Source organism: Ptiloglossa arizonensis, chromosome 4, assembly GCF_051014685.1.
Source record: "Ptiloglossa arizonensis isolate GNS036 chromosome 4, iyPtiAriz1_principal, whole genome shotgun sequence".
In the NCBI taxonomy this organism is placed as follows: Eukaryota; Metazoa; Arthropoda; class Insecta; order Hymenoptera; family Colletidae; genus Ptiloglossa; species Ptiloglossa arizonensis.
Genome location: NC_135051.1, coordinates 11,893,345 through 11,920,930, shown reverse-complemented (window position 1 = coordinate 11,920,930; position 27,586 = coordinate 11,893,345). Strand labels below are relative to the sequence as shown.

The 27,586-nt window shown below is 35.8% G+C and overlaps 1 protein-coding gene across 6 annotated transcripts in view; it reads left to right on the top strand.

The window, feature by feature from the left end:
* LOC143145643 (cyclic nucleotide-gated channel alpha-3) overlaps nucleotides 1–27,586 on the top strand; it is a 289,694-nt gene that overhangs the window by 92,296 nt on the left and 169,812 nt on the right. The window lies entirely within an intron of this gene.

The following is a 27,586-nucleotide window of genomic DNA, read 5'->3' as shown; positions in this document are numbered from 1 at the left end:
GTAGCTACGGTTTTTAAATCACTGTGCAAATATCAATAATGGGACTCGGACGTGTTTTAATACCATCGATACATTTATGTTCGAAATTAATATTCTTGCAACAAACCATTCTGATACACTTCGATATTTTTCGTCGTCATTACTTCGTTAGCAAAAGCGTGAAAAGTATACACAAAAGTATGAATTACTATGTTGCACCACTGATTTAAAATGTAAGACGAATCCCTTGATGTCATAAAGTGAAAATTTAAAAAATTCTATTTCATTTACATCGACCATCAAATTCAGTGGTACTTCTGTTTTCTTATTTGTGACCACTTCGTATTGCATTTTTGAAGAATCGGTTTCGAATTGTGGAACGACGATTTACCTTTGATTAACGTCTTCCGTATTCCTCCCAACAGACCTTATGTAGTCGTCGGGACCATTCATTTACCCGGCTACCTCTTTCGTTCAGGAATGTAGACATGTTCGGCCAGTTCGTAGCAAACCAGACGGTTAGAGCCTGAAACTCGCTAAGTGGATATGTAAATTACGTCCTCTGCAGGTACAAGGCCCCGGTACATGGGAACGTTTACAAGGGTTTTGGGTCAAATTTACCTTGACTAGTGAGCACGATGGTATCCTGATGACAGGTCTCGCTCTTTGGTTAACAACCGTGTTTATCCACTATGAAAGCAAAAGAAATGTAATAGCTCACATTTTGTATATTTCGTTCGATTTGCTCTTCCGAAGAATAAAACCGATTGTTCTTTCTGCATATTAAATTAAGAACTTAGTTCCCTGTGATCACTTAGGTTAACGGGATGAAGTGAATGTTTATTTACTGGCAATACGACAAAGGAAACAAGAATTGTTCAATATAAAAAATAGCGATGATTAGAGTTGTTTAAATTGCATTGGTTATGCTGTCGTTTATATAATGATACCAGGAAGTGAAGTGGACGAGTTCGTGACATATCAAAGGACAGAAATATCGACAACTTGGAGGACAGTACTCTTTATCGATGGGACCAATGTTTTCATGATCTTGTTACTATGTTCGAATTTTAATGCAAACTAATTTTGAAATTGTGCTACAGAATAAGGTTAGAAAATAATAAATCTACTATTATACAGAATGGATCAATTAAACCGGATAATTGTTTTAAAGATATATCTATGAATAAACTGTTAAGAACACAGTTAAACTGTTCCAAGAGGCAAACATTATGATAAAAAAAAGTTTTTCTCTCTAGTTCTATTTAGCGATAAATTATGTTTAAGAACGAATCATTAAATTACAAAATATTTAGGCATCGTTTTATTCCCCTCTAAAAGAATATTGTATTCGTATAATTTCATAAAAGATGATCTAAAAAGTCATATTTCAAGTTCATTATCCGATTTCATTAATTTGTCTGTTCCACAGTACACTTTTAAATGAAAAAAGTAATTAAAAACAGCCGATTTCAAAGTTTTTTAATATTTCCTCAAAGTTTATCAACTTTCAGTTGTTTCTCTATAAATTCGACCATAAGTGCCTTCTTTATATTCTTCGTGTTCTGAAGATGATTTCATAAGAATGTGTGATTCGTTTTCCTTTGGTCTTGGTTCACAATTCCAAATTTCTATGGGAAATCGCATAGTTTCGTTTTTAACGTAATTGTCGTTGATTTTTGGTAATGTGTAAGAGTATTAAATGGAATCTCGTTGAGTTTAATTGGTGGGTGAAACTAAAAGCATTGCAGTTAAGTGCTCGGAAAGTAAAGTATTTCCGCTTGATTCGTGGCATCACGAGAGAACGGTACAAATCGAAGTACCGCCTTGTAAAGAAGTCGAGAAAGTTGTGTAATCCGGTTGCACTTTTCACCAGACCCTTGTAGGAGCTCGACAAAGGAGCTGCTTTACGAAGTGGTCGCAGGATTGTCCATTTAAAAGTTATTGCGATAGTATCGGAATAATTAAAAGACTGATAAACTATCTTGGATGAATGAAATATATATTGATTTGTCTGAACGTATAAAATGTACAGTATTAAGAAATATTGAATAGACGATTAAGTGGAATCGAGAAAATTAAATGGAAGAAAATAGAAAGAAACATCGCTTACTACATATATTATTTTCCGTATTTTTTGCTTCATGAGTTTTAAATATTTTGAGCGTTTGATATTACGATATAACGAAACACTTATCTACAATGATAAACTTTTTTAATTAGTTCCTTTATGTTTTACTTAAAGATGTTTTCAATAAGAATAACATCTCAAAAAGCAAGTGTTAGTTTCATTTAACACCTTACGTGCTATGAAGAGCAATGCGAAGATTGATGACGCCAATTATTATGTTAGCTGCATTTATTACCAAACTATAAATGACAATCACTAAAATGCATACACGTGTTATATTGCTGTACGAGTTTTAACAAATGTTCTCTTCTTTTCTCATTAACAAAAACATCTTAATTTGTACCATTTTGTAATGTGTAATGGGAGACGTATATTCGATGATATCATTATTTACGTGCGAGTCTCTTCTTGGCTCATGTAGAGAGTAGACGTGATTTGATTAAGAGGTTAGGACACTGACGCGTTCAAATATTACTCATATCTTAAAACATCAACAGAAAAATGTCAACATTTGATTGATATAAGTTTTTATGGCTTATTTTATAATGATATAAACTATAAAAAAGACATTAATTTTATTTTAAATGCCATTTGTTTAGGTCTCTAATGGCATCGCTTTGAATGATATTTTTTAAGATGGCCTAAAGGTGTGCAGAATTCCTGCTAAGGGATTACGTGGAACAAAAATTCAAAAAATCGTACGTAAACTCTCATTATGTGCAGTTAAATTGTTTCTCAAAAAATATGCATTTGTTTGCACGAACTTGGTAAGCAAAATGTTAGTCAATGTAATCTCCATTTGAGAAACGTCTTATATATTTTATATAATACGTTAATGCTTTAAAAGTATTGGGTATCTTACTGAGCGATAGAATCATTTCAGTAATCCCTTAATCCTTGAAGGTTAATCCTTCTAATCTTTAATCTTTTAATATACTTAACTCTTAAGTAGGCGCGCGGGGGTCTAATAGACCCCTACTGGAATGCATTATATGGTGCTGCCTGATATAGATTGGCTATTTATTAATTAAATTCATTAAGTTCATTAGATTTGTTTCAGCACTATTGACAGAGCATTATTTGTGTATCATACATACTCTTCCTATTTTGAAAATAATCGTTAAACAATAGCTAATCCTTACATTAATAATCTATTTTGAATTGTAAATATTGTAAAGCAATCTGTGTCAGAATCAGGCGTAGTTTCAAACTTATCATACTCCCCTAAGTTGACATAAATTTCTATAGTCAAATGTACAATATTTATGTGTTCAGAGCAGACAACACAGGGACTGATCCGTGTAGTAGATAGCCTAGAGAAAATACGATTTTCGAGCCGTTGTTTCTCGTTTTTTTCTTACCAAAGATGAACGAGATAAGAATGAATCAGAAGGACAAAAACCTAGCGAAAAATGGCACAGAACAGACAAAACATTATTGCACGAAGAAGGTCGAGTATCGGACATTCGTAAGAAAGTACGAGACAAAGTATCAATGCTTCGGTTGTCTCTTACCATTCCCTGACTTGGTAGAACAAGAGTGAGTTAGAAATGGTGGGAGCGTAGAGGAAAGAAGAACGAGAAGCTCCCAGTTATCAACACATAGAGACTAACACTGTCCAAGCCAGATCATAAGATCTGTGGGGTTCCTCCATTTCAACCTGAATACGACACTAATACATACTTCGTGCGTAAAGTTTGTAAGCTTTCTTACGATCGGAACGCTAACTTTTTGCGGTTATATTTTAATATTGCGTAGTTTCTCTTATAATATGGGTACATTAAACCACCTACGTTGAATAGCGCTGCTGTAGGCAACCTAAGCTATCAACGAATAAATTTTGTATTCCCGCAATAGCCACCAATGCCCACAATAGGCTAAGAAATGTGGCAACAATATTTTGAAACCCTGGGCAACGAGGGATTATAACCATTACATCAAGAGGAAGAATAGTAAAAAATTTTTTAAATGTAACAATCTTAATATGTTATTAGCAGGATAATCAACATATTGGCCATTGATTTTGCAATTATAAAACGGCTTAGCACAAGTATATTACTAGTTTTGACTTTAGTTCTTACTACATACCTTTAATCATAGAATACACTAGAAAACTTGTATGCAACAATATAAACTCATTATACAACGAAACTACTGATTGGGTAAATTTCAAGTTACTAGTTGAAAATAATATTAATTGCAATATTCCACTTATGGTTGGGTAACTACTTCATTTAGAATAGAGAGAAGGCAAAATAAAACAATACCATCTACCATTCTCGATGAAATCAAAGAAAAGAAAATAGCGAAAGCAAAATGGCAAAAATGTAAAACCTTAGAAAATTAAAAGTGTCTAAATAAAAACAAAAGAACTTAAAATTGGAATAAAAAACCACAATAACGGCGAATTCGTAAAATATCTGGAATCACTCTCTGCAAATGAAAATATTAATTTTTATCTCTAGAAAGCTACAAATAAAACGAAATGATCGACAAGAGCAACTCCTGAAATTAAACAAACTGACGGGACATGGGCAAGAAGAGACGAAGAGGAAGTACAGGGATTTGTCAATTATTTATACATCACACATAATCAACGATGGTAATTCAGACAACCGAACATGTGCAACCAAAGGAAATTACAGGACGAACATTATAATAATATTATAATGGTATAAACCTAACGTAACCAACAATGAACTTCTTCACACGATCAAAAACGTTAAAAATAACGCATCACCAGATATTAATTTTATCAATGGAATAATTCTAAAACAATTACGAGAGTATTAGAAACATTTAATTTGACTAAAAGCTTCTTTTAAGCAATTGTGTGTATTTAAAACCAATTTAATTTTGAATTAATTCAAATAATAAAATATTTAAAAATCACTGGCATTGTATACTTATAGAACGAATTGTTATAGAAAAATAAAGAGATTACTGACGTCATAATTGTAATTTTTTACAATTAATTATTTAATACTAATAATTCCTGTAACATTATTTCTTCTTCTTCTTGTGATAAATACAACAAGGAATTGGGAAAGTTGCTGAACAATTACTGTTAAGTGATTAGTCTTTAAACGTTTTCTGAATACAACTCAAGAGAAATGGTTGTCTAAAAAGCGAGAAACTGAAATTAAAGAACGACACGACGTTGAGAGCCCCCTTCTTCTTTTTTTCTCCTCCTTTTCTCTACAAAGTTGAAAGAAAGACTGCAATAGGACTGAAAATCTTGTTGTTGTAAATGTTTCAAAATATCACGTTCAGAGAATTTTGTTCAAACATTTAATCCTTCCCCTCTGTTTAATTACATTACTTTCAATCATATAGAGAATTATTTTACACGATTTCGAGTTTCATTTCTATGATGTTCAAAGTAAATTCTTGATACTTGTAATCAAATACTTTCGTATAAATCACTATTTCAGCCTGTTTCATTCTTCGTATACAAAATAAATAAAGCTATTATGCAAACCGACTCAGAAATACATGCCTATACTTCAGGGAATAAATCTACACACTAAGATGATTAAAAAATGTCCTATGAACGTGTATCTTGTATATCTAAGTTTTCAAGTTATTATTGAAGGAAATGTTTAAAATATAAAAAAAAATATGGAGGTCACAGGAGGTCACAGTGCCCTAGAGCCAGAGAGCAATCACTTATCAAGTAATCATCAGTATATAATCTTAGTGTGAGCAGTCAGTTAGACAGTCAATTCTAAAAGCAATCAAGCTTGCAGCGGTTAATTTGAGGGAGAAATCAGGTTCCATCAGTTTCCCGAGACGCTTAATCAAACATACGTCACTCAATTACGAGAGGAATCAGGATCAAGTTACTAGTTGTGTTTTTATTTGTTAAATATACACATTTTGTCACTGTTAACAGATTCCCATAATTATTTAAGTGGTTTTTCACGTGACTCTGGCAAGAACATTTCTTACAGTATTTAAAACTTCGATTGTGTCTTTAAAAACTAACAAGAAATATGTATAATGAAAGTTACTCCTATCTTGAAGTTACATTTAAACACATTATGTTAATGTAAAATTATGATCGGAATATTTTTTGCCGAACAGTTTGTTAAAATCGTTAATGACATTTTCCACGTATAACTTGCAAATTTTCTATGCGGACAAGTTGTAGGAGACTTTTCTTTTAACGTGGTGGAAGATGGAGGGGAGAGTATGGGATTCCCAGTACCCAAAAACACTATACGGGAAACCTACCCACCAAAACTTTGACAGTGACCAACTCCGCACGACTTGAAAGGTCACACGTCACATTGCGGGAAACCTAAACCTCAGAGACAGAACTAGGTTAAGAATACTTACTGCGCGCGACACGTCGTTGGTTTATAATACATTAGTCACGAATTTTGGGCAAAATGAGTGAGGCATTACAAGTGCTTTTAGCGAACAGAAATACAAAACTTGTTACTATCAAATCAACTTTAAGAGCATTCATGCTTAAACAGCATTCATCGTGTATCCAAATATCGAGTGAAATATGACGAGTGATTTACAAAGTATTCAAAATGTTTTTCAAAGCTAGTAATGTTCCAGAGTCTCGTATCGTAACCTCAGTTTCTGAAAAGTCCTATCGATATCCGATGTCTAGAAACGTAAGTATATTGTGAATGTTATATATGTGGGGACGAAAGGAAATTCGTGCGATTCGGAGAAAATATGAAGTGTTTGGGATAGAAGAGAGAGTGAAGTATTTCCGAGGTGTGAAAGAAGAGCGTTTTAAGTGGCAGTGTGCGAAAAACGAGCAATTGGGATGACGCCAGACTGAGAAATTTTGGGTGAACGTGATCAGATGCATGGAGTGAGAAAGGTTAAAGATTATTCATTGCAGGGAATGAATGCATTTAAGAATATAGGATGCGAGAGAAACACATATGGGATCATTTGTTGTTGGAAATTAGGTAGAACGTGTTGTCTCGCGTGAGAAAAGAATTGTATAACCAGTGTCGAGCGTAGTCAGCATAGTTATAGTTTGTGTCTTTTGTTGTTGTTTCATTTCTACTATTTCATTCAATATACATATAACCTGAAACTGTATCCACCTTTTATTTTATAATAACCAAACTAGTAATAATTCCTACATATATGCGTATTATTCATTTACCAATAAGAAAATAAGGAGAAGCAATATTATAGTAGAAAGGAAATTGAATTGGTGTAAAAGTGTATTTAATCCTAATGCAGATCATGTCATTAATAATAACCATCAGAGATCATATATTTCTTTCATATTAATACACTTTGTAAATAAATCTTAGTACTCAAAGTTCTTAAGTCATGAACCCTAAAGTAAATGCATTTCTTCGATTTATCTTCATTTAAAATAAAATTTTCTTTTCGAATAAACGGAAAACACTTCTTAAATTTAATATTTTAAATAACATTTATTTTTATCTAATTAAAAGTAGCAACGGGGAATATAGTTTATATTTAGTAGAAGTACAGTTCTTGAACGACTTTAAAATTTGTCACACTGTTTAAGTATTAGATGTATTCAGTATATATATTACCATTATTTTAAAAATAAAAAATTTTTAAATTTACTAGTTCTAATTTAGGTTATAAAAAACTGAGAAGTTGGAAGGTTTCAGAATTCACTTTAAACTTTTCAAATAAAACAGGTTTTACTGCTTGTCGTCGTTATTCAATTATGGAAATTTTCTAATCGACCTGCGAATAATCTACAATAACTGTGAACAACATTGGTGATTTCACATGGGCTACATTCTCAAATTACACGAGAAGTGATTTAACAACCAAACAAGCTATTTAGGGACAAGTCAAGTTGAAATATCGCATAATGATAAGTAAACTATTTACTTGTGTGTTTTTCCTCCATGGTATTTAACGGCTGTTTTTAGTTACCTATCTAAACATTGTACGATTTCGTTAGAGGTTGGGTGGTAGGCCATTAGTCGATATTTGCAAATTCCCAATATTTCGCATAATCTCTTGAAGAGACGAGATCCAAATTGAGTGCTCTTATCCGTAGTTATTGATTCTGAACATCCAAATCTAATTACTTAGTTATTTAGCAGTGCATCGACGACCATTTCGGCCTCGATGTTACATAGGGGATTGCTTCGGATCATATAGTAAATCTATCGGTGATGGTTGATAAATAGAAATATCCTTTTGATACGCACTGATTGTGTTATATCTATATAGATGTTCTTGAATCTCTTTTTGGGTAAGTCGAATGATTGTATCAATGAACGATTGTGTCTCGTTCCGTTTTTGTGGCAAACTAGGCAAGTCTGGCATTATCCACTACTGTTTTTCTTCATTGTGAGTCAAAAGTATCTGCTGCAATTATATACTTTGTCGTTTGCTTGCCACTATGTACAATATTTATAAAAAATTACTTTTCTCCACTTAAAAAGTAAGTATGATCTGAAATTTTTTAAAGGGTTCTCTCCCCTCAGGAGCGTACCATTTTTTGTGTGTTGCTTTGACAATTTGTTAGTGTCTATTTAATTCAACATCTTCCTCTTGACCTGCTGCTAACGTTTCGAGTTCACAGTTATTCTTTGCGAGATTGATATTGATCCTAGAAAGAGCGTCAACTATAATGTTTTTCAGCCCTTTTATGTGACGAATGTTGAACGCGAACTGAAAAATATATTCTGTGTTTTCTATCTCTTTTATGTGACGAATATTTGCCGCGAACCGAAAAATATAGTCTGCAATTTATTCGCAGTGAATTTATTTGGGGGATAAAAATGCTGTTTATATTTCAGAAACGTTTGTCAAATATATGCTTATTTTATACAGAGGATTCTTAAAATAAAAAATCAAACTTTAGCGGTATATTTTATTCATCGTAATAATAAAAATGTCATATAAATATAAGTCTACGGACTCTAATGCGCAGTTATAGTCATTCAAAAAGTTTCATTAAAAGTGCATTCCTAAAATTTTGCGACGGTTTCTAGAGTATTGAAAGAAGTTTTCTCAGTAAATATTTTCAATTTAACAATGTTTTACAATGTGTTTGCAAAGGTATTGTAATTAAGAAACATCCTCTGATAGACATAATATGTTTAGACATAAATATCGCTTATTAGAATGTTTAATAAAAAATGCTAAACCAAATATCAAATTAAGTAATAGAGTTTTTTTTTATTTAAAAAAAATAGGACACATCAATTAATTAAGTATATGAAAACAGGTTATGGAGAACTACTTTTGCATAAGTTTATAAAATACAAAAATCTGACTGTAAAGGTTGATAGTGGGACAACTTGAAAAGCATACATTTTTCGATAATCATTTGTAAACAGTTTTGTAGATATCAAAATAAATGCAATTTTTAATTGAACCTTTTTTTGATACCTGATCTCTTTCTGAAGACATTCTAAGAGATAGAAAAATCTGTATTTCTTATACGAGTAATTTACCAACGAAATATGATTTTGTACACGAATGTTCCAATTTGTAAACTCTTCGTCTGAAATCGAACGCTAATACCGTTGTTCCAATTATTATTTAATAAAATAAATATCATGTTCGAGTTTCGAAAAACTATAATTCGGTAGAGTAACCCCTCCATAAAACGCATACTTCCGGGTCCGCGTTGTGCTCTCTACGGAGGGGCGAATTTTTTCCTGGAATCAATCTTTCGTATCTTATGCTGAAACTCAGCCAGGTGCAAACTATATGACGAGAAGAGTGAGCGCAACAGCGAGTGCAATTCATATTATGCTGGATCTGTACTGCTGCTCGCCGTCAATGTGGATAATTTTACGACAAGCACGCAACATGTAACGAATAATAAACACTGTCTAGTACATGCAACGAACTGTTCATGAGCTACGAAGCATGCCTGAACGTACTGTTGTAACTTCGTAACACGATTTCAGTATGGTTATGATTTATGATCACATCATTTCCAAATGTCACTTGCTATTTCATATTTGACCGATGAACATCGACATGGAGTAGATTTATTCAAACAATTGAAATGTTAATCGAATGATATTGCGATCGTCTATGCTTGAAATACACAAACGTACGTATCGTATGATAAATTTAAATTTATTTCTTTAAAATCGGCAACTTCTTTTTTAAATCAGTTCCAAAAATTTTCGTTACGATTTAAGCGTAGCATATTATTCGTTATTCGGAGAAACTTCCATTCGTTTAACGTGAATTCTAATTTTATTTCACAGTCCAGATTTGTTATTTTTATTGGACAAATAACGAATCAAAAATTGTTTACTTTCATTCGGTATTCGAAATTGTTATCTAAAACGAATTTTGCGTATCTTTGGTTCATACGCACCATAACTTTGTTTCGACGAAATAAATAATTTGAAATTGCAGTTACAACTCATATTCTAACAATTGGTGTACATTTTAAACGTTTACCTAGATACATATAAATACAGAGAACGTTAGTTTGTTCCTTATTCAAAAATGAAAATGTTTTACAAAGTTGTACGTACTTTATTCCGTTAAAGTACCGCGAAAAATTATTTCATTCAACAGTTAAATACACATGCATTACAACGATTAGATAAACGGCAGTGTTGCTGAAACAGTACAACCATTCATGGTGTTCAAATAACATTGATGTACGCAGTGCCCATGCAACTGTTCAAATACCGTAGATATTTGTGTAATGGCGTTCGCACCTGCAATATTGTTTTGACTAACCGTATTACAATATTATCGCTAATTGTAGAGTGAACGTATCAAAAAGGTTAAGTTTTAAAATTAGGGAGATTCAAGTTTTTCCATAATTAAATGCTACGTATCAATAACAATATCCACAGGAAAGAATAAAATATCAACAATTTCCTTGTGTTACATGTATATATATATATATATACAGATATTTCCTTGTGGTTTATTGGCAACATTGCAATTCTTAATTATATACGAATCCGAATTTATTTAATTTTAGCATTTACAATTAGTTCCTTTGATGGGTCGAAGAAAAATGTCACTTTGTTGAATACTAATTTAAATCTATTCAATTTTTAAGTAAGAAAAATTGATTTTTTGTTTCCCTTTCTCGAAACTTAATATTCTAAAAGAATAATTGTAAAGTATTACTGTGACATTCGAAAAGTTTTCAAGTGTTGAATTTTCAATACCATCTGAAGATGATACAACAAAAATCATCTCTAGTAGCCATATGCATGTATATGTATATATATGTATATACGAATGTATGTATGTGTATATGCTTGTATATGTATAAAATGTCTCTCTAGAAAATTCTATTCTACGGATACGTGATATTTATTCAATAAAATAAGAGTTTGTGTGTTACCATGACGAACTGCAATTTGTGTTTTACTCTGAAAGCTGATCTCGTAAAGAACGCACGCAAAAGATATACCTTCCAGAATATTAATAAGTCTGATTTATTGATAAAATAGAAATACCGAGCTACTATTTAATCGCACCCATAATCCCAAATTTCAATATCAAGCTTATAAGACATTAAACCAAGCTTCCTATATATGTAACACTGTACGTTAAATTTTAAAGTTGGTGTTCTCAAACAATAATTTTCAAGATCTTTGACCTAGTATATATTTCTGGAATAAATAGACTATAATAATAAATGGATATAAAGTGAATGTCAATTCCATATATGCAAAGATAGTTTTTGCTCTTGGATAAAGTCGCAAAATTTTATGTGAAATATAAATTCTCATTTATAATACAACCAATTTTTTAATTTTGAATCTTTTGTACTTATTTTGGCTTACTCGATAAATAGACACACGTGGGTTAAGAAATTCATTGGTTTCTTTATTTTCGATGACCAAATTTAAAAATATATAAATCGTGAAATCATAAATTTTACTTCGATATACAACTTCAATGAAATAACATTTGGCTTCTGTTTTATTAAACAACAAATACTATAGACACACATAATCTGTTAGTATCAATGATCAATAAACGATTTACACGAGATAAATCAAATTTCTAGTAAATCATTTGGATGTTTTATTTCAATCTTCTAGCCATTTCTTTGTAGCAGTAATTCTTTGTCAGTGAATTTTGATAATCTTCGATTCTAATGTAGTGAGCTTTTGTGAGTTTATTTATTTCCTTCTAGACAGTGGGGACATTTAAAATTTTACGGATACCGTCATTCCTGACGTACCAGGGTGCATTTAATATCGTACGGAGAATTTTTACTTGCACGTTTTCCATTTTATGGATATGAGATTTGACTGCCATTTCACAAAGCTCCACATATCTCCATATTGGTTTTATTATACATTTCTATATTAATAATTTGTTATCCTTATTGTGTTTGAATTTCCTGGACATTAGTCAGATTATGTGTTTAGTATGTATTTTAAGTTGTATTTATTTATGTATATGTTGCTTCCATTGTAATTTATTTTCCAGGTGCAATCTTAAGTATTTGAGTCTTTAAACTTGTAGTATGGTATTGTTGTTTAATTTCAGATTAACTGTTTCTCCCATTTAACGTTTTCTTTGACACAAATTAGTTTTCAGTTACAATAGTTCTTTGTTCTTTGTTCTTTGTATGATCATACGATTGACATTTCATGCATTATGGTAGATCAATTTTGGTTCTTGGTGGTTCGATAATGACATTTGTGTTATAAATTAAGTTAAAGGAATATCGGTAGAGATATAGAAGCTCTGCTTTTCGTTAAATCGAAATTATTTACCGAAAAAAATAGTTTTTGGAATTTTTTATATTACAGTTTGTAGGTAACTAGAAATTGGTTAATTTTTATTCGAAACCTTTCTTTTTACACAATCGAAAGTGCCTGAAAAATCGTGGCAAATGTTACATACCTCATTTTGTACATACAGTTTCAATACAGTAACTGCTTTTAACTAACCGTGGTTCTCAGGTATAGGACCAATTTCTATATGGGACGAGGCAAGTCCCATGTGTCTCTACATCTGCTTGTACAGGTTGTACAATAAAACCATACAGCCAATTTCACGAGAAACACGCGGATAAATGTCTACATCAACAAACCGGATGAAATGGGCTGTAAACAAATTTTCAGTTTTACGAAATCTGAATTGCCACTGGCCTTAAAAGGTTAATAAAATATGTTTTGAAAAAAAAGAGTTCCAAACATATCTTAAATTATAAAAGGTAATAATACATACGCAAGTATAATACTGGAATATATTAGTGGAGTATAATTATTTCGTGCATCTATGTCACGCAGCCACCAAACGCTTTAAGGTCCCTTTACACGAAACATAGTGAGTCATACGCAGTCATACAACATTGTCATTCCAAGATCAACTTTAACCACTTCACGTAATATTTTGGCCACTTTTAGTGGTCCAAGAATCTTAGCATACTCGAAAGCATACAGTGAATATTGCACAGAATCAATCACGAAAACTGTACACGGGAGGATGTAGTCTGACCCGTCAGCTGGTTCTCAGCACCCACTGTAGTCTGCATACTAGCCTGCTAGGAATCACGTACGAAAACATACTCTGTGTAAAGGAGGCTTTAGTATGCGGGACTGTGACACGAGTCGGGTGAAGAGATAGCATTAAACTGGCCACCACTGACCATATTTCCATAACTTGGCACGAATTTCTGTAACCCTGTGTACTTATGCAATGTTGCAAATTCCACGATGCATAAGTGCACTACGTGGTGGATATACGAAACGATCGCAAGTTACCACACTGATTTGCAAGATGTTTATTGTCCAAACAGATCACAACACTGATAAGACGGAAAACTAAAGACCATTTTCGTTTTCAAGAATTCTTCCCTGATACGAATGCTTCCCGACCAGTTGAAATGATTCTACTTTATCACTTCTTCTATGTTGTCACACTGAGCTTCGACATTTTTCTGTGGTATGGACAAATGTCTTGGATTAATCAAAGTGTAGTCATATTAATCTCCAACGTTTGTTGATACTAGCAATTACATTTATTGGTCTTCGTTTCACAATCCCATATTTACTTCCTTAGTCTTATTCGCTTCGAGTAAACTTTTAAATAAGTTGAAATTCATATACTTCTCATCATAAATTGTCCACACGATTTCTAATCAAAATCGTACCGTGTGTGCGTAGCTGGTACTTTTGTGTGTCCCCAAAGACTACACGTCCAACGATAAACTAATGGCGATGAAGAAATTTTAAATTATTGTTGATCAAATGTGGACCAAATTAAAATATAACCTTCAACGATATTTTTGTGAATTGTACAAGGTCTTGTCACGAGCTGAATATTACAAAGTTGTGATACGATCTCATCTGGCTCGGACGACTACCCGTGACGAAAACTCGCTGAGGGTGGAGTTACAATTTGTTTAAAGAAAATTGACATATCACCGGTCTCGACTTCACCCTGTATATTTCCAAAGGCGTTGTTTTCGTGAAATGAAACCCCTTTCACCAAGAAAAGGGAAATTCAATTCGATAAACTGGAAAAACTCGACGATGTGGAAGTCCAGTGACGATTGGAGGACTCATAAATTAAACTACGGTCCCGGTTTCGAAGTCTGTTTATTGTCGCTTCTAAAGCGTGTTCAAAAAATAGTTACGAAGCAAAGCAAGTTGACACTTATCTCATCTATTCTTAAAACCGGTTTTTATATTCCGTTGAGGACAAAACACATCATATTTGTATGACTATTACCAAGAAATTGACGAGCTGATTTCTTTCCTACACGATGTAGGTATTGTTGAAGTAATTATATGCAGATAGCACCTACACCCTTCGGTAGGTGAGGCTAGGAAAACCTCTGCCCAGTCACTTTGGGACAAGAGTGAATTTTCAAAGTGAATCAAATATGTAAAATTTCTTAATATATCACTTAGTAAAATGTCCAACAGAAGTGGCCGAGTATCCTCAATAGTTTACTGGTCAGCGGTGAGCTGGACCAGGTGCTGCTGCCACTGCAGTACCGTAGACTACTAGGCCTGACGCTTGAGAGTTTTAACTTCGCGTCATGGGAATTATAACTCTACCTGCTGGAATCTCCTCTCGCTCGCGGTACTTGCAGTGGCTGTTGTAATAAGCCGCATGCAAGTCGGTAAGGGGAAAGTTCCAACAGGACGATCACAGCCTTATGGAACACGGTCTTATAATCACCATCGAGTTTCAAATTCAAACGGGAATCTCACGCAAGGCTATCGAATGGATCTTTCTTTTACGCGGAAGAAGAAATCTTTTAAAGACACCTTCGACCACAGGAAGTAGTATGGGATTCTTCCTCAAATCTGGAATTACCAAATGCAGAGCTTTCTCATTAAAATCGCCACGATGGTCATCCTCGCACAATTTTTAGGGGACACCAGTGTTTTTGGAGGAACTGACCCAGGTCACCGACCATCCTCTCGAACCATAAGATCAGGAAGCCGAAATGCCCCTCAAAACGTCAATGGCTGTTGAGGATTAGTTCCAGATGTTTCATCTGGGACTTTACTTCGATACTGTACAAATGATTGTGAAATTGAAAGTAAATAGAATCTTAAGAAACAGAATAACAGAAACACACAAAAATGATAAGAAATATCAGCTCTTTTTTTGCGCACGCATGCGCGCGCGCCCACACACACACACACACACACACACACACACACATTCATATAATGGAGAAAGTGTGACCGAAAGTACGATTTGACGAAATGTCTGACGTGCAATAACCAGCATTGTTTATGACTCGCGCGTCAACGAAAGCTATTTTTGAGGAAGTAAATTTTTTTCGGGCTTTCTTTCAAGAATCATTACGTAGCTTTTTCCAGGCGTCCAACAGCTGATTCCAGGCATCATAAACCGAGGATTCTGAAAGGCACCGTGTAAGATCTAAAGGGCTACAACCGATTAGCCACGTATAGCGAGCCTGAAGGAAATCCCACTACATCGCCAAACTTTCGATTTCCCCGCCTTAACTCGCCGTTCCGAGAAAGTGTGTTAAGGACGTAAGAAATATAGACGTAATTGGTAGAATTTCGAGAATGTTCACGAGAACCCTTCAAGAGTCGCATAGAATCGTGACAGTGTTGTTTCGCTTGCTACTTGCTAATCGCTGATACATCCACTCGTGACTAATATAAACCGTGACCCAACTCAGAATACTACTAAGCACGCAGTTATTTCACTTAATCTACCCTTCAGAATCATTAGTAAGGCATTCTACCAGGCCTTGCCTTATACGCCGGGACATTGGAAGATCGGTAAAGGATAGTATATATACCTGGTACGGAAACTTGTGGGAAACGGTTTCCCTCTGGTGGTGAGTATGAGAGGTGCCACCACAGGACTACTTCCATGTATTACCACGATACTGGTCTCACCTACCTGGATCAGGGAGAGAAGGATGTTCCCGCTGAGATGCGTGTATCACCAGCATCTCGATTCTACGGAGTCGCCACCGGCAAATCAATCCCTCTGGTCCGTTTTACGACACGCCAGACTCTGTTCCCGGTCTTTCCCTAGTGGCTCCCGGCGGTCAGCACTAACGTGTCATCGGCGTAACACGTTAAGTTGACGCCGTCGGGGAAACCCGAATCACTCGGGAGTGGCTGGACAGCCTCGACAATCCACTGCCGAATGGTGGACTAGGCTACCTACTACTACCACTGCAACAGTACGGACTGCCCGGCTTGGCGTTTGAGGGCTTCTATCTCTCGTCCTGCCAGGGCCTTCAACCGCTGGCGTGACTCGCAGCGACTAATAGTATAATATACCATAGGTGATCTCGTTGAATTATCAACAACCTGTTAAATCTGGATGTTGCGGAATAGGTGCGATCTGAGTGATTTTATTGAACCGGTATTCCAATAACCTGTGACACGACAGTGGCTAGAGAATACTTTCTAAACCATGGATCTGTTAACGAGAGTTATGAAAATGGTATTGTACCTTTCAATTTCAGATTAAACTTAGGCATATTTCTGTGGAAACGAAAGCGATAAGAACCACGGGAAGAACTAACGACATTTGACCACGATGGAGAAGCGGCACGTGGCCAAGCGTTGTATGCGTATGTGTGCGTTTATGCGTGTGTGTGATCGTGATCGTGATCGTGTGCGTGAATCGATAAAAGAAAAAAACAGGAATGGTCGAGGAACACGTGGAGAAAGCCAGTCGGTGACGAGATGTTGATGAGTACAATTGTGTAATTTATTATTCTTATTAATCAATAAACTAACCATCTATCGTTAAATCTTGCCTCAAACAGTCGAATGTCGTTCTTTCCCGAAACTCTCTGGTAACTCATCCTGCATGTATATCTTTAACAGAATGCACAAGAAGAACAGTAACGATATTGGGTAACCTCATTATGTGGATCACCGAGTGCATTTAGTATAAATATTTGAATAAATTTGAAGAAACCACTAAAATAAAAAGAAAGTTTATCTTTGCATTACTATTGTTTCACCAACACAAGTATTTATTTTACCTGCTAGTGTTACATTTTAGTCAATTGACAAACATCGTAAAGTATACTACACTTGTTTTCAAAAATATTGGCCGAACAGGACCGTTAAAGGGTAAACATACTGTGTTTCTGTTGCTGGTCGGTCCCTGTTCGTACAGCCTCACTGTTTGCTTTAAAGAGAGAAAACAAGACGTCGTCTCTGTCTACTAAGCGAATAACTAGTCTCTCAAGGAAACATACAAACTATCGATGATTGCGATGTGGCAACTAGATCCTAGAACACAAAGTATGCTAATGACTCTGGTGATTTATATTCATTAATTCACAAAATTCTAAAACTTTGAGAGAGTATAGAGTATACAGAGCATTCTTTTTTCTGTCCAAATTCACTTTAAGGAGTAGAAAGTGATGTTCGATTTCCTTGTTGCAATTTGGAAATTATATAAGTTAGAAGAAAGGTTTTCAGACAAAAGTTACTTCTTGAAACTAGATCTATCATGTGATAAATAATTCGCGAATGTTTTTAGACAATTGAATAGAAATTATAAATAAAAGTCGATATTTTTATTCATCATTTACAACTTTTAATAGGAGCTACGACAATTTTTAAAAAGGTTAAGTACAACCGCAAGATATATACTATATACAGTGTATGACGTGTGTGAAAAGTAATGACAAGGAGATACACATATGTAAGAAAATTGTAGCCTGAAAGTTTTTCACCTACAGGTGGGCATGCTTTCAGGAACTGATTCCACTGGCCAAAGTAAGACGGCAATCAAGAATGACGAAATTATGTTTGAAGTTGCGACCGAGTATTTACTGCTGCTGATGCGCAGGCGTCAGCTGTATCACAGTAAAAATAATAACCGGCAGTGCTGTAGCAAACTAGAAGGATCCACTTACCTCGTAGTCGACACAGTAATCTACGTCATTACACGATACTACTATAGTTCTTTCTAAAATTTGATAAAACTTGTAAATAGTAGCAAGTTTATGGCTGTGTAGTGCGACATCATATGTTATTGCATCGTTTACGAGGTATGGAGATCTATTGCATGACTATAGCATTGTTGGTCGCTGCGAGACAGCTGACTTATACTCAGTACAAGTCCCTTACTTTTGCTACCTTTTATTCGTATTTCTAGGAATGAATAACTCGGGTACAAAGCTTCGAACGTAATTTCGTTATTTTTGATTTTTCTCTTGTTTTAACATTTAGAATTGCCCCTTAAATTCTCATACATTTGTTGCCAAACCCACTATATACCGTACATGTCCAAACTAAGCTCCGGAACTAGGCATCTTCTCCCACTTTGTCCCATTAGCATGGCACCACAATACCAGCTGATGCCACGGTATACGATGTCCATCCAATTTAAAAATGCCCATCGTAAATTAATATATTCTCTTTTCTCGTACAAGCAAAATATCCAACAGAATCGAAAACTCGCGATTTTATTAATTCTGTTTGTTTCTCGATACTGATTTGTAGAAGGAGAATAAGCCACTTAAGGGACTCCATCCATGAAGATGCCTGCCATTTGCAGACACATGCACAGTAGGACAAAATTTCTAAATCGTGGGCATGTATAATTATGAAATTCACAAAATGAAGTTTGTGGTTATTTACAACGCGGTCACCTAAAATTGCAAATAGCTATCAGCAGCCAATAAGCCCATTTATTTCATCTCTTTTGATAAACGATGTATACCAAGTAGAGCAGTGTAAGCATTTCTGAATATTAAGTGTTTGAGTTGAATTGTGCTCGGTTGGTTTGTAAAATTTTACGATGTCGTAAATGGGGCAAGGTATACGCTTTATTCAATCCCTCGTAGTAGTTTGTTACATTAGTCTCTAGTCTGTAATAGCATTAAGTGTTTAAGACCGTGCAGTAAAGGTTTCAATTTAGTTGGTAGCAGCATTCATTATTAGGTATCTCTGCCTTTCCACGTACTTTCATTGTATCTATTTAAACAGAAAATTGCCTTAGAGTCTAAATTCAAAATATGAAGTTAAGTTGAGTTATAATAGTTTGTTTATTTATTTGCCTATTTCTGTTCATCTAGTACTGATTCATGTGTCTGCATATTACAAGTTCTCTTACTTATTAACCACTTGTTTGGGAAATTTTAAGAAGCCAGAAACAAAGGTCTCAAAAGTTTTCAAAACAATTTTGCCGGAAAATTTCAAGAAAAATTACGAACATTGTTAATAATTTACGTTCTCTTTCATTCAGTATGAAAAATAACTTTTCTTTGAAGGTTATGTTGCTCCTTAAAGAGTCAAAGGTGTTTTTTAATCAATCTGAAGACATGACTTGTAAAGAAGTAAAAATGAATTCCAAAACCTTGGAAGGAAACACTACATACTGAAGGTATAACTATTTAAGACAGTAATCGTTGAAGATGCATGTAAGTCTCAATGACACTTCTCTTAGACTAATATCTATGCCTAATGCATTACTTTTCTGAATACTTTAATATGTTCGCATTCAGAATATTGGTGAATCAATATAATTATAATTGTATAATGGAACGATATAGTGATTGATTGTTTGGTACTGAAAAGTTGTCCCAATAAAACTAACAATAAGTTAAATTAGTTTTAAGACAAAAAGTTAATTTTTATGTTAAACATGTACGAGATACATAATTACTAATAGTTTTAACGAGTCATGTAAACGTTGTATATTTAAGTTGATCAATGTATGCAATACATGATTACTAATATTTATAACAAGTCGTATAAATGTTGTTAATAAGTTAAAAATTTCCATTTTGAATCTCGATTGACCAAAACCTGTTGGTACGTCCGATTCAGAAGTTTATTTTTATTTTATTACACTTAAACAACTTAGTAAGCAATTTAAAATATCGACGTTATTTAATTTACATTGCCGTATTAACAATGCATGGAGTGCGATCGTGGAATATAAATATAAATTCACCTAAAATGTTTTAAACGGTGTCGTCGTAATCTTCGTTTTACGATATCGTTTCCCGAGCAGTTATCGCTTAAACACAGTGCTCCGACAGAACGTCGCAGTAAAACTGCGAAGAACTGAATCGCGTAATAGTACGCCTTATCTCTTTAATAGGTATCTCGTAAAACCTAGTTATTAATCGAATTCCGTTTGATGAATTCAATGAAACGACGTGACCCTTCGTTACATCTCGAGAAATATATATAATGACAAGGTCTGGCAAGATATCGTGGCTTATTATAATATAGCTAAATATTCTGAACCTGACGTAGTGTCATCGTAAATTCTACACTCTATGATTAACTTCCAAGTTGCAGTTTTTCTTTATTGCCGAAACGTCGCTGTAAAGTTAAATGAAATTATGTTTCTTCTACGTTATCGATCAATTTATCGACAGGAAGTCAACACGAAAATTTGTAAGAGTTTCACCTGAAATAAGAGGTTTCTCGTAAGTTTCTGTATTTTTACGATATGTATCTACTTTTCCAAGTTGCACTTCCGTTTTGTGTTGACGAGAACTATTCAGTTAAAAGAATAGTAAAAGGAGAATATTCAAAAATACTCGTTTTTGGCATTGCCTGGAAATGAAATATTCATGCAGGATCTTTTAGAGTGTCTCTCAAGAGACGAAACATAACCTTATCATTTTTTTTGAGAAACGAGAGGAAAGTCATCAAAAATGCGTTCAAAGTATAAATACGATGATAATCGAACTTACATTTTATACGTCGTTTGATTACTTCGATGATATATCGATATATTGTAATGAATTTCAATTAATTAACTTATTCAACAATTAATGATTTTAGAATTTCCACCATAGAGTATCGAAAGTCACGATCCACAAGGAAAATATCACCCAGTTGAATCTATCTTAAAAGACGTCTTGAAGCGTCTTAGAAATAATTAATAAATTAATTAATAATTAATAATTGATAATCACTAATCAAGACTAATAAATCTTTTTAATAACCTTAGTTATTAGGATCACTAATTAAGACTAATAAATCGTCTCTTCTAGTTTCTATAAAACTGGAAGAATCAGAATAGAAAAAAGAATAAACATGCCACAATTTATAATAGGATGCCAGTCTCTTACCCATGAACCAATTAACTAGAGACGAAATGGTACTAAACGCGATGAAAGAAGCTACCTGGAAGTAATAAACGATAAACGATGAGTGTTGCACTAATTGAAAACGGCTCATGATCAAAATGTATCTAGTCATGCATCTACACTGATCGTAGCTGTCGTGTATCAGCTGGTTTGATAACGAACGCATATCAGTGTCTCCACATATTTGCGACTATCGAATGAACGGTTCTACGCGTGTCTCATTAATGTGTACATACGAATTACGTCGGTGCGCGTTGGATCGAATCCCATCGGTTAACCGATAAGCAAGCTGCGGCTAAACACGATCGTTCTAAGCAAATTTAGATCCAAACTATGCAGAAATCCTAGGAGATTAACTCTGTCTCTTTAAAATGCCAATTCTTCGACGAAGCACTATTCTTCGATTCTTGAGATTACGAAAGATTATGTAGAAACGTTAACAGATTGCTAAGGCTACAATAATCGAGCCGTAAATATTCCAGTAAAAATAATCGACGAGTTTAATTGGGTTTTGTCAGAACTTGATATAGGATGCCCAGTGATCCTTATTTGTTAACTTTTAATTTTTTTTTCTATCTGCGTAAATGATAACATTAGACGAGAAAGTAATAATATATAAAATTTCAAAGTAGTTGGAGAACGAAAAACCTGTACCGCATTTAAATTTAGGTTATAAGATTTTGGGGCGGTTCTAATAAATGCTGAACGGTAGAAAGAAGGAAAGCGAGGAGGAAAAAGGAAGGAATAGCGTTTCATCCCTGGCCTGCTAGTGGACTCATTAGTAAGGTAAGGGATCGTATATATATCGATCGGAGCAGGTACAGAAACTTGCGGGAAACGGTCGGCAGTCAGTTTCCCTCTGGTGGCAAGCGTGGATAATGCCGCCACAAGATCATAGTAACTTCAGGTCAAAATTGAACATAATTGTATTTCGCTATTTTAAAAGTATGCATGATTATTTTTTAAATTACAAGAGCCGATAAGGAACATACATTGGCAATATTTGAATTATTAGAAAACTGGGAATTAGCATACAAACTACAAGCCATTTGGTGTTACACAACGTCAACTGCCGGGTCGTCATCAGGTGTATGAATTAGTTTTAAGAAGCGTATTTGAAGATAAATTATCGAAATCATCAGCACTTGAAATATTCATGTTTAAAAAATTGCAAAAAGCTTGGTTGAATATTAACCAATGTAATTTTTGATCGAGTGAAAAAGATATAATATTTACGTTCGTGAAAAACTCCAAGATATACAAGTAGAATTGAAAAATTGAATTTCTACTTCGAGACCGTAGTACAGAGGTATCCAAAAGGTGCTTAGGTAGAATTCAATGATCATTATATAAACAAAATATATTTTATATTCCTAGAGCTTTCCTCTACTATTTTCGTAGTGAGGAAATTGTAACAATCACGGTCAATTTATGGTCAATTTATATATTGAAGTTTGTTTTAATACCCGATGTACACGATATTTGCAGTACACAAATATAAATTTTCCTCAGCACCTGAACGCCCGATGACGGGGCAGGGTCACAGTGTCCCGCCACCACTTTCCATAGCGGGCCGCACGAAGAGCGACTGTAAGTCTCAACCTCACAACTGCCCACAGTCCCCGTTCGTAGGGGGCCGCACGAAGGGCGGTCGTGAGTCCCAATTTCATAACAGCCCGCGGTCCCTATAATCGCGTCCAACGGCACGAGGACGCATGACACCCTCGCTTGCCACCGATGCGACGTTTATCTTGTGTACGCTCTCGGAGGGAGGGGCCAGTTGACTCCTTTCACCGAGAGTGGCTCCTCCTCATGGCAGGGTACCTACCTCTTAGGTGAAGCAGTGGCGGAGGCGCGAGACCCAAGATCAACAAGCCACCACTATTAGGGGGGCCTACCACTACCCTCCCGAGATCGTTCCCGCCTCTGGCCCGCGGCCTCCCGCGAAATTACATAGGATCTCACTATATCCGGCAGCAAGAGGTCCGCTCCAATTATGTCGACTAGAACACGACGTTTGTCCGCTCAGGTGGAGCCACCACCATGGTGTGCTATGCCATGTCCTAGTTCGCTGGACAGACCCACGAAAGCACTTGTACCATACGGAAAGTGAGTGAGTCGTAGCCACCGTGCAGCCACTCTAACAGAAGTGGCTGGGCAGCTTCGCTACTGCCTCCGCAGAAGCATGAACTATCAGGCCTAGTGTCTGAGGGCTTCCACCTTCCGTTCGGTGGAATTCGCAGCGACTTTCATAGAAAGACCAGCGGGATAACTCCAATAGAACGATAGCCACCACATAGGATATGGACCTATACCCGCAAGCGACCCGCAATGCTGGCCGTCACCCATACGGGGAGCTCATACAGGGCCATGAATGGACCATGCCCATATATAAATGGCAAACCCGGTCATTCGGACCCCAGAGAGCTGAATATTCTCTCTAACAGCAGGGCCAAGGACCAGAAATGTTCATCAAATCGTCAGTGGTTGTCGAGGTGAGGTCCCATATGAAGTATTTGGGACATCACCTCGACAATGGTCTCACCCACCCGGATAAGGAGGGAGAGGAGGGCACATGGACCGCTAGCACCTCGGTTTTATGAAGAGCCATCTCTCCCGAATCCGGTCGACGACGCGTATCAGCTGGACACTACCCTCAGCCTGCTGAATGGCCTTTCTGCAATCCTCCCTGACAACATTACCAACGTGTCGTCTGTGGAACACGTTAAGCTGACGCCGTCGGGGAGGCCTTCGGCTCCCAGAACGGTGTCGTACCCGAGATTTCATAATAGTGGTTCTAGGATGGACCCATGTGGATCTCCGGAGTCTACCTCTTTCCGTTCCATACCGTACTGACTCGGATATTCTACTACTGCAAGATTACAGTTTTGCAGAAGAAGGATACGGCCTTCCACTTTTTCTCGCTGTCAAGCATGGCTCTTACCACGCATGGCAGCGAGAGATCCGCCCCAATCGTACCGACCAGGTCACAACGCTCACTCGCCCAGGCTGGGCACACTTCCAGGGTGCATTGCGTCGTGTCCTGGTCAGTTGGAAAGTGCCTATCTTTGTCTATACGACGCAGGTATCGCCCAAAGCATCCATGTCAGGACAGCATCTACCCCATACGGTAGGTGAGGGAGCTGTAGCTTCTACTCAGCCACTCCAACAGGCTGAGAGAGCCACCTCCAAACCTATCCTCCCGATCTGGTCGGTGAGGTGTCGGGCACCATGCTCGCTCCGTTGAATGGTACTCCTCCAATCCTCCCCAACGGCCAGCATCAACGTGTTGTCCGTGTAGCACTTTAGACTGATGCCGTCGGGAGGGTCCACTGTCCGCAGAATGGTATTCTACCCGAGGTTCCATAGCAGGGCCCCAGTACGGACTCCTGTGAAACTCCGGTGTACACCTCTCTCTGCTCCGTACCGTACCGAACTGGATACTCAAGGAAACTGTATAAGTACAGTTATACTATAAGTATAGTATAAGTATAAGTACTCAAGAAAAATCCCACCGAATTTTTTCTGCTTCCCCCCGGTATTCTAGGTGTCGTTGGACAACACCAATGCCACTTTGAGAGGCGGTCGAGGCCGAGAGGGACCGGACACGACGAATCGCATCGATGGTCGACCGTCCCTTCCGGAACCCAAACTGGCGCTCGGCCAGATCGGACAAATCACGTAGACCTACATAAATTTGGTGAATATTTGTGGTATCTGGTCCCAGAATATGCAGCATTATTGCATTCTTCGATGCAATAAGTATATCTCAATACAAAAGAAAAGAAGAACGTATGGTTAAAAATTTACACAATATCGCTTTAATATCGTCATTCCCTGAACATTTGTTATGGTATTATAAATGATGTAATAATTACTTTTTCCAATTCTTTAATCTTCTTCTGTATCTAATTACACGCTTTTACGTTCTTTTCTTTAACAATTCATTCAAACCAAAATAATGGTTATAATTCTGATAAGGAAGAAAGACATCAAAGACAGAACATTCGTAAAATTTGTATTTTGCGGATAAAAAGGAAATTCCGTGCCAACGTATTGAGCCAGACGTGAGATCTTGAATATATTTTTAACTCGTTAAGTTAAAGTAATTAAATGATTGAATTAATCATTCGTGTGTGTACTATTCTTTTCATAAAAATAATAGGAGAATACAAGGTGGAACATTTTAAATAGAACATCCACTATACGTTCTGTCCTTGACGAAGTATTATATTTTCCAATAGCTGCGGTGAAAGTTCCAATATACACGACAAAATTGGATCTGGTTTTCACTCATGCTGAGATGTCTTCCTAATTGTGCTGCTGGAATAACGATATTGCTCCTGTAACCGATTACTACGACGAACAAAAGTACTATAAGTGTCCATTGACCACATATTGAAACATTTGTTTGCCCTTAACATCATACATACATTCAGTTACTTCTTTTGAAAATTTTAAAATCTCCATTCAAACTGAAAATAACTTGCAATATTTGTTGTTAAGAAGTAAGTTTACTTCCTAAATGGTAGTCAGTTACTGTTATTATAAAATTACTACGATTATGAAATACTTAACAAAATTAGCATTCATGGAAATGTCTGTTATAAAACTGGTAGCAAACCAAGAAAATTAAAAATATGATAGAAAGATCAGAAATTGGAATACCAAAACTTAATAATCACTAGAACTCCAAAATTTGTTCAAATTGTTTGTGGGATGATTTGACAGAATTGAAGACAGATACTTCAAAATATGCCAAAATGTTGACATTTTGAAGTTCACGTAGAAAGAAGATACACTCATACTTCCTAGAGTGTGGAAATATTATATATGAACAAACTTCTGAATATATATGTATTCTTAAATCGAACACTGGGACGCAGAAAGACAAAGAGCGGCGTATCTACTAAGTGAATAATAATTATTATACAGTTTTGAAACAAAAAACGGTTTGTTATAGGGGAAAAATTACTTTTCTATTGTATCTAACAAACCACGGACTCCTAAAGAGGTCTCAAAACGTGGATAGTTCAATGATTGATATTTATTTGCAACACGTTTATTGTTAAATGCGACATAGAATGAATAAAAATGTTTCTCTTTTTAATGTATAATAGCTTATATTGAAAGTTAGCTCCACTTTTCTGATGCAACATTTACAGTTGATACCACGCGGCATATCCTGCAAGTTCCTATCGTGTTATCCGTGAACGTAAAAGCCCAGAAGGTCTGAAAGCTACTTACACACGTGCAGTAATTTACTTGTATTGTGAGCAACGCGATCTCATAGAAGTCGCGCCACTGCAAGCATCCCTAGAACTATATCCGCCTTTGCTCTTGTTTTCCCAACAATTTCATTGTTCCAGCCACGCTACAAAATGGCCTTTATATTTCTATTCATCTGTAAAACCGATACTCCGTTCCTAAGAGTTCTTTTCAGAAACTCGCTGGGCTTTACACTTTAGCATCGAGAAATGTTTCCGTGGAAACGATGTTCGATCGTTCCTCGCAAATATAGCGATACTCGACAGATATCCGTAGCGAAATTCGAAAAGCATGTTTATTGTAAGTAGAGAAATATTGCAAGAGTAAGAAGGGTAACAAAAAGAAAGATAAAAGGTGGAAGGTGAAGGGAGAGGGGAAGAGAAAAAACGAGAGGAGAAAAAGGAAACAAGAAAAAGGAAAGAACGATGGAACCGTGAATAATCCAAGTCGAGACACGGACACTTTCGCTCGTATAAACTGGCGCAACTCAGAATTTATTTAGCTATAAACCGGTGGATCGTGCCTGGATACGCGGGTCTGTTGTACGGTGAAGAGCCATTCCGTTGCAAAATGGTGGAGTTTTAGCCGACGGGTAATGAAACGCAGCGTCGCGAAACAACGAGCTATCGAGAAGGAGACCGATCGTAATCGTGTAGGCTGTTTCGTTTGCGTTTTACGAAGGGTGA